The 10,000-nt window shown below is 58.0% G+C and overlaps 1 protein-coding gene across 1 annotated transcript in view; it reads left to right on the plus strand.

Annotated features, from left to right (window-relative positions):
• The first annotated feature begins 2,823 nt into the window (after window positions 1-2,823).
• LOC144953434 (uncharacterized) overlaps window positions 2,824-10,000 on the plus strand; it is a 14,209-nt gene continuing 7,032 nt past the window's right edge. Inside the window, exons 1-3 of the mRNA XM_078884013.1 lie at window positions 2,824-2,950; window positions 5,855-6,097; window positions 7,041-7,153. The gene's annotated coding sequence lies outside the window, so the exon portion shown is untranslated. The remainder of the gene's footprint in view (window positions 2,951-5,854; window positions 6,098-7,040; window positions 7,154-10,000) is intronic.

A 10,000-nucleotide genomic window follows, 5' to 3' on the forward strand; every position in this document is an offset into this window, starting at 1 on the left:
ACACAGAGACACACAGAGAGACACACAGAGACACACACAGAGAGACACGGAGTGTCTACACCCTGAGCGTGCAAGCCGTGGACTGCGGGGACGGGGAGAGACACACGCATCAGAAGATGTCTCACCGGTGGGTAGACAGAGACACACAGAGACACACACAGAGACAGAGAGACACACACAGAGACACACACAGAGAGACACGGAGTGTCTACACCCTGAGCGTGCAAGCCGTGGACTGCGGGGACGGGGAGAGACACACGCATCAGAAGATGTCTCACCGGTGGGTAGACAGAGACACACAGAGACACACACAGAGACAGAGAGACACACACAGAGACACACACAGAGAGACACGGAGTGTCTACACCCTGAGCGTGCAAGCCGTGGACTGCGGGGACGGGGAGAGACACACGCATCAGAAGATGTCTCACCGGTGGGTAGACAGAGACACACAGAGACACACACAGAGACAGAGAGACACACACAGAGACACACACAGAGAGACACGGAGTGTCTACACCCTGAGCGTGCAAGCCGTGGACTGCGGGGACGGGGAGAGACACACGCATCAGAAGATGTCTCACCGGTGGGTAGACACAGAGACACACAGAGACACACACAGAGACACACACAGAGGCACGGAGTGTCTACACCCTGAGCGTGCAAGCCGTGGACTGCGGGGACGGGGAGAGACACACGCATCAGAAGATGTCTCACCGTGGGTAGACAGAGACACACAGAGACACACACAGAGACAGAGAGACACACACAGAGACACACACAGAGAGACACGGAGTGTCTACACCCTGAGCGTGCAAGCCGTGGACTGCGGGGACGGGGAGAGACACACGCATCAGAAGATGTCTCACCGGTGGGTAGACAGAGACACACAGAGACACACACAGAGACAGAGAGACACACACAGAGACACACACAGAGAGACACGGAGTGTCTACACCCTGAGCGTGCAAGCCGTGGACTGCGGGGACGGGGAGAGACACACGCATCAGAAGATGTCTCACCGGTAGGTAGACAGAGACACACAGAGACACACACAGAGACAGAGAGACACACACACAGAGACACACAGAGACACACACAGAGAGACACACACAGAGACACACAAAGACACACACAGAGACAGAGAGACACACACAGAGACACACACAGAGAGACACAGAGACACACAGAGACACACACAGAGACACACAGAGACACACAGAGACACACACAGAGACACACAGAGACAGACTCACCACCACCCTCACCCTCCCCCCTCACCCCTCACCCCCCCTCCCCCCCCCCCCCCTCCCCCCCCTCACCCCCCCTCCCCCCTCCCCCCTCTCCCCTCACCCCCCCTCACCCCCCCCCTCACCCCCCTCCCCCCTCACCCCTCCCCCCTCACCCCCCCCCTCCCCCCTCACCCCCCCTCACCCCCCCCCTCCCCCCCTCCCCCCTCACCCCCTCTCCCCCCTCACCCCCCCCTCCCCCCCTCACCCCCCCTCCCCCCTCACCCCCCCCTCCCCCCTCACCCCCCATCCCCCCTCCCCCCTCACCCCCCCTCACCCCCCCCCTCCCCCCCTCCCCCAGGGCCACGGTCCGTGTGCGGGTGAGTGACGTCAACGAGTTCTCGCCGCTCTTCTCGCCCCTCGCGGGTCTCGGCCCTCGTCACGCTGCGGGGGGCGTCGCGAACCGGCCAATGGGAGGAGGAGGAGGAGGGGGGGGAGGAGCCTGTCAAGGGGGAGGAGCCTGTCAAGGGGGAGGGGCTTGTCAAGGGGGAGGAGCCTGTCAAGGGGGAGGGGCTTGTCCAGGGTACCTCCGGCAGCAACGGCAGCGGCCAGCAGGAGCATGATGGTCACCATGGTGATCACCATGGTGATGATCACCGTGGTGATGATCACCGTGGTGATGATCACCGTGGTGATGATCAGGGTGCGGTGATAGCGCGGATGGAGGCGACCGATTCGGACTGCTCACCGCAGTTTGGACAAATCTGCGGCTACGAGATCCTCACACCGAATTCTCCCTTCACTATAGACATGGACGGTGGGTGGGTGGGTGGGTGTCTCCCCGTGTCTCACCGTGTCTCACCCTGTGTGTCTCACCCCGTGTGTCTCCCCGTGTCTCACCGTGTCTCACCCTGTGTGTCTCACCCTGTGTGTCTCACCCTGTGTGTCTCACCCCGTGTCTCACCCCGTGTGTCACCCCGTGTCTCACCCCGTGTGTCACCCCGTGTCTCACCCCGTGTGTCACCCCGTGTCTCACCCCGTGTCTCACCCCCGTGTGTCACCCCGTGTCTCACCCCGTGTCTCACCCCGTGTGTCACCCCGTGTCTCACCCTGTGTGTCTCTCCCCGTGTCTCCGTGTATCACCCTGCGTCTCACCCCGTGTGTCACCCCGTGTCTCACCCCGTGTCTCACCCCGTGTGTCACCCCGTGTCTCACCCTGTGTGTCTCTCCCCGTGTCTCCGTGTCTCACCCCGCGTCTCACCCCGTGTGTCACCCCGTGTCTCACCCCGTGTGTCTCCCCGTGTGTCTCTCCGTGTCTCACCCCGTGTCTCTCTCCCCGTGTCTCTCCCCGTGTCTCCGTGTCTCACCCCGTGTCTCACCCCGTGTGTCTCTCTGTGTCTCCGTGTGTCTCACCCCGTGTGTCACCCCGTGTCTCACCCCGTGTGTCTCCCCGTGTGTCTCTCCGTGTCTCACCCCGTGTCTCTCTCCCCGTGTCTCTCCCCGTGTCTCCGTGTCTCACCCCGTGTCTCACCCCGTGTGTCTCTCTGTGTCTCCGTGTGTCTCTCCCCCCCCACAGGCAACGTGAGGGTGTCTGGTCCGCTCCGAGCTGGCACGGATCTCCGCGTCTCCGTGTCGGCGTTCGACTGCGGCCAGCGCCGGGCCGAGGTGGCCGGCCACGTTGACCGTCGCCGTGAGGGCGGCCTGCACGCCGGGCTGGCACGGTGGGTAACAACACCACCACAACCACCACCACCACCACCAACACCACCAACCCCCACCACAAACACCACCCACTACAACCACCACCACAAACACCACCATCACCACCAACCCCACCAAAAACACCCACCACCACCACCACCACCCACACATCACCACCAACCCCACCACAAACACCACCACTACAACCACCACCACAAACACCACCATCAACCACCAACCCACCACAAACACCACCACCACACCCCACCACCCACCATCACCACCAACCCCACAAACAACCACCCCACCACAACCACCACCATCATCACCACCATCACCACCAACCCCACCAAAAACACCACCAACCACAACCACCACACCACCATCACCACCAACCCCACCACAAACACCACCACTACAACCACCACCACAAACACCACCATCACCACCAACCCACCACAAACACCACCACCACAACCACCACCACCAACACCACCAACCCCACAACAAACACCACCACTACAACCACCACCATCATCACCACATCACCACCAACCCCACACAAACACCACCACCACAACCACCACCACCATCACCACCACCCCACAACAAACACCACCACCACAACCACACCCATCATCACCACCATCACCACCACCCCCACCAAAAACACCACCACTACAACCACCACCACAAACACCACCACCACCATCACCACCAACCCCACCACAACACCACACTACAACCACCACCACAAACACCACCATCACCACCAACCCCACCAAAAACACCACCACCACAACCACCACCATCATCACCACCATCACCACCAACCCCACCACAAACACCACCACTACAACCACCACCACAAACACCACCATCACCACCAACCCCACCACAAACACCACCACCACAACCACCACCACAAACACCACCATCACCACCAACCCCACCACAAACACCACCACTACAACCACACATCAACACCACCTCACCACCAACCCCACCACAAACACCACCACACAACCACCACCACAACACCACCATCACCACCAACCCCACCACAAACACCACCACCACAACCACCACCATCAATCACCACCATCACCACCAACCCCACCACAAACACCACCACCACAACCACCACCATCATCACCACCATCACCACCAACCCCACCACAAACACCACCACCTACAACCACCACCATCATCACACCATCACCACCAACCCCACCACAAACACCACCACTACAACCACCACCATCATCACCACCATCACCACCAACCCCCACCACAAACACCACCACTACAACCACCACCATCATCACCACCATCACCACCCAACCCCACCACAAACACCCACCACCACAACCACCACCATCATCACCCACCATCACCACCAACCCACCACAAACACCACCACTACAACCACCACCATAATCACCACCATCACCACCAACCCCACCACAAAACACCACCATCCACAACCACCACCATCAACACCACCATCACCACCAACCCCACCACAAACACCACCACTACAACCACCCACCACAACCATCACCACCAACCCCACCACAAACACCACCACCACAACCACCACCATCATCACCACCATCACCACCAACCCCACCACAAACACCACCACCACCACAAACACCACCACCACAAACACCACCACCACAACCACAAACACCACCACCACAAACACCACCACCACAACCACAAACACCACAACCACAAACACCACCACCACAACCACAAACACCACCACCACCACCACAACCACAAACACCACCACCACAAATACCACCACCACCACAACCACCACAACCACAAACACCACCACCACAACCACAAACACCACCACCACCACAAACACCACCACCACAAACACCACCTTTACAGCAGCCTCACCTTAGCAACTCTTAGAACCTCCCAGTTCAACGAGTCTACACAACAAAGACTCTTTCCTGGCAGCGGCTTCAGCCGCACCACCTCTACATAACAAAAGGCTCAGTCCCATTCACACCGTGACATCAGCGTCACCTTAGCAGCTCTTTTCAACGAGTCTACACAACAAAGACTCATTCCTGGCAGCGGCTTCAGCCGCACCACCTCTACATAACAAAAGGCTCAGTCCCATTCACACCGTGACATCAGCGTCACCTAAACAACTCTTTTCAACGAGTCTACATAACAAAGACTCATTCCTGGCAGCGGCTTCAGCCGCACCACCTCTACATAACAAAAGGCTCAGTCACATTCACACCGTGACATCAGCGTCACCTAAACAACTCTTTTCAACGAGTCTACACAACAAAGACTCATTCCTGGCAGCGGCTTCAGCATCACAATAATAATAACAATATCCAGGTGCCTACCTTGGCTCCTCCCACCCTCAACCAGTAGATGCACACACACACACAAGGACTGTTTTCTTAGAATGTCTCATTCACTTGATACAGCCGTCGTGCTGTGACGGTTCCACCTGAAGACGGAGGCTTGTGTTGCCTCCGAAAGGTCGTGATTTTTATTTTATTTTTATTTTACTTTTATTAATTGTAATTTTAAATGTTAAAACTTATTCTAACTGTTTTTACTTTTATTAATTTGAATTTAACTTTTTTTTTACTTTTATTAATTTGAATATTTTTTGTTACTTTTATTTAAAAAAAAATTTATTTTATTAATTTTAAACGTTTAAACTTTTTCTAACTTTTTTTTTTACTTTTACTTTTATTAATTTTAATTGTAATTCTTTTTACTTTTATTAATAAAAAAAAACAATTACTTTTATAAAAAAAAACATTTTATTAATTTAAACTTTTTTTTACCCACGTGATTTCAGCCTCATGTTGTGCTTGTTGTTGTGGTTGTTGTTGTGGTTGTTGTTGTGGTTGTGGCTACGGGCTCCGTGCCAGGCCTGCATCGCCACGTGCTCCACGTTCGAGCTGCCGGACCCGTGCCGCTCTTCCCGGCGCTGCGTCTGGATCTGTGCGGTGCCACCGGCGGTGGTGGTGGCGGTGGTGGCGGTGGTGGCGGTGGTGGTGGTGGTGGTGTCCCCAGGGCCATCTCGGCCTCCGTGCGGCTGCTGGCCGACGGCTCGTCGCTCCGCGGCTGCGACCGCGACTCCTACAAGGAGACGCTCGTGCGGAGACTCTGCGGTGAGACCAGCAGTGGTGGTAGTGGTGGTGGTGGCGGTGGTGGTAGTGGTGGTGGTGGTGGTGATGGTGGTGATGGTGGTGATGGTGGTGGTGATGGTGGTGGTGATGGTGGTAGTGGTGGTGGTGGTGATGGTGGTGATGGTGGTGGTGGTGGTGATGGTGGTGGTGGTGGTGGTGGTGATGGTGGTGATGGTGGTAGTGGTGGTGGTGGTGATGGTGGTGATGGTGGTGGTGGTGGTGGCGGTGGCGGTGGTGGTGAGAGACTCTGTGGTGAGACCGGCGGTGGTGGTGGTGGTCGGTGTTGATAAGTGATGTGTGTGTCTGTGTGTGTGTGTCTATCTCTGTCTCTGTCTATCTGTGTCTGTGTGTGTCTATCTATGTGTGTGTGTCTATGTGTGTGTGTCTATGTCTCTAGAGCGTGCCGCTGTGGGTGTGTGTGTCTATGTGTGTGTGTCTATGTGTGTGTGTCTATGTCTCTAGAGCGTGCCGCTGTGGGTGTGTGTGTCTATGTGTGTGTGTCTATGTGTGTGTGTCTATGTCTCTAGAGCGTGCCGCTGTGGGTGTGTGTGTCTATCTATGTGTGTGTGTCTATGTGTGTGTGTCTATGTCTCTAGAGCGTGCCGCTGTGGGTGTGTGTGTCTATGTGTGTGTGTCTATGTGTGTGTGTCTATGTCTCTAGAGCGTGCCGCTGTGGGTGTGTGTGTCTATGTGTGTGTGTCTATGTGTGTGTGTCTATGTCTCTAGAGCGTGCCGCTGTGGGTGTGTGTGTCTATGTGTGTGTGTCTATGTGTGTGTGTCTATGTCTCTAGAGCGTGCCGCTGTGGGTGTGTGTGTCTATGTGTGTGTGTCTATGTGTGTGTGTCTATGTCTCTAGAGCGTGCCGCTGTGGGTGTGTGTGTCTATCTATGTGTGTGTGTCTATGTGTGTGTGTCTATGTCTCTAGAGCGTGCCGCTGTGGGTGTGGACCTGCTGCCGCGTGGCTCCCCGGCTCTGAGCGGCTTCCGCGGCGTCCGCGACCTCCACGGGGAGCGGCACCTCCACTTCGATGGCTCGCAGGTCAACAACCACAACAACATCAACAACAACCACAGCAACCACAACCGCAACAACCACAACAACAACAACCACAACAACATCAACCACAACAACCACAACAACCACAACAACAACATCAACAACAACAACCACAACAACAACCACAACAACAACATCAACAACAACAACCACAACAATAACAACCACAACAACAACAACCACAACAACCACAACAACAACCACAACAACAAAAACCACAACAACCACAACAACAACATCAACAACAACAACCACAACAACAACAACCACAACAACAACCACAACAACCACAACCACAACAACCACAACAACCACAACAGCAACAACAACAACATCAACAACCACAACAACCACAACAAGAACCACAACAACATCAACAACAACAACCACAACAACAACAACAACCGCCATTCGCCACTAAGTGGCGGTGACGTGAGGGTCACTGGCCCCCAGGGTCTCCCCCGCCTGCATCTCCGCGCTCGTTTGCGTCGCTCACACGCCGCAAGCGTACACACACACACAGCCCCGCACAGCGCTCACACGCCGCTAGTGTACACACACACACAGCCCCACACAGCGCTCACACGCCGCAAGCGTACACACACACACAGCCCCGCACAGCGCTCACACACCGCAAGCGTACACACACACACAGCCCCGCACAGCGCTCACACGCCGCTAGTGTACACACACACACAGCCCCGCACAGCGCTCACACGCCGCTAGTGTACACACACACACAGCCCCGCACAGCGCTCACACGCCGCAAGCGTACACACACACACAGCCCCGCACAGCGCTCACACGCCGCAAGTGTACGCACACACACAGCCCCGCACAGCGCTCACACGCCGCTAGTGTACACACACACACAGCCCCGCACAGCACTCACACGCCGCAAGCGTACACACACACACAGCCCCGCACAGCGCTCACACGCCGCAAGCGTACACACACACACAGCCCCGCACAGCGCTCACACGCCGCAAGCGTACGCACACACACAGCCCCGCACAGCGCTCACACGCCGCTAGTGTACACACACACACAGCCCCGCACAGCGCTCACACGCCGCAAGTGTACGCACACACACAGCCCCGCACAGCGCTCACACGCCGCTAGTGTACACACACACACAGCCCCGCACAGCGCTCACACGCCGCAAGCGTACGCACACACACAGCCCCGCACAGCGCTCACACGCCGCTAGTGTACGCACACACACACAGCCCCGCACAGCGCTCACACGCTGTGAGCACACGCACACACACAGCCCCGCACAGCGCTCACACGCCGCAAGCGTACGCACACACACAGCCCCGCACAGCGCTCACACGCCGCAAGCGTACGCACACACACAGCCCCGCACAGCGCTCACACGCCGCTAGTGTACACACACACACAGCCCCGCACAGCGCTCACACGCCGCAAGCGTACGCACACACACAGCCCCGCACAGCGCTCACACGCCGCAAGTGTACGCACACACACACAGCCCCGCACAGCGCTCACACGCTGTGAGCACACGCACACACACAGCCCCGCACAGCGCTCACACGCCGCTAGTGTACACACACACACAGCCCCGCACAGCGCTCACACGCCGCTAGTGTACACACACACACAGCCCCGCACAGCGCTCACACGCCGCAAGCGTACACACACACACAGCCCCGCACAGCGCTCACACGCCGCTAGTGTACACACACACACAGCCCCGCACAGCGCTCACACGCCGCTAGTGTACACACACACACAGCCCCGCACAGCGCTCACACGCCGCAAGCGTACACACACACACAGCCCCGCACAGCGCTCACACGCCGCAAGCATACACACACACACAGCCCCGCACAGCGCTCACACGCCGCAAGCGTACACACACACACAGCCCCGCACAGCGCTCACACGCCGCTAGTGTACACACACACACAGCCCCGCACAGCGCTCACACGCCGCAAGTGTACGCACACACACAGCCCCGCACAGCGCTCACACGCCGCAAGCGTACACACACACACAGCCCCGCACAGCGCTCACACGCCGCAAGCGTACGCACACACACAGCCCCGCACAGCGCTCACACGCCGCTAGTGTACACACACACACAGCCCCGCACAGCGCTCACACGCCGCAAGCGTACACACACACACAGCCCCGCACAGCGCTCACACGCCGCAAGCGTACGCACACACACAGCCCCGCACAGCGCTCACACGCCGCTAGTGTACACACACACACAGCCCCGCACAGCGCTCACACGCCGCAAGCGTACGCACACACACAGCCCCGCACAGCGCTCACACGCCGCTAGTGTACACACACACACAGCCCCGCACAGCGCTCACACGCCGCAAGCGTACGCACACACACAGCCCCGCACAGCGCTCACACGCCGCAAGTGTACGCACACACACAGCCCCGCACAGCGCTCACACGCCGCAAGCGTACACACACACACAGCCCCGCACAGCGCTCACACGCCGCTAGTGTACACACACACACAGCCCCGCACAGCGCTCACACGCCGCTAGTGTACACACACACACAGCCCCGCACAGCGCTCACACGCCGCAAGCGTACACACACACACAGCCCCGCACAGCGCTCACACGCCGCTAGTGTACGCACACACACAGCCCCGCACAGCGCTCACACGCCGCTAGTGTACACACACACACAGCCCCGCACAGCGCTCACACGCCGCTAGTGTACACACACACACAGCCCCGCACAGCGCTCACACGCCGCAAGCGTACGCACACACACAGCCCCGCACAGCGCTCACACGCCGCAAGCGTACGCACACACACAGCCCCGCACAGCGCT

The sequence above is a fragment of the Lampetra fluviatilis genome, chromosome 76 (assembly GCF_964198595.1).
Source record: "Lampetra fluviatilis chromosome 76, kcLamFluv1.1, whole genome shotgun sequence".
Taxonomy (NCBI): Eukaryota; Metazoa; Chordata; class Hyperoartia; order Petromyzontiformes; family Petromyzontidae; genus Lampetra; species Lampetra fluviatilis.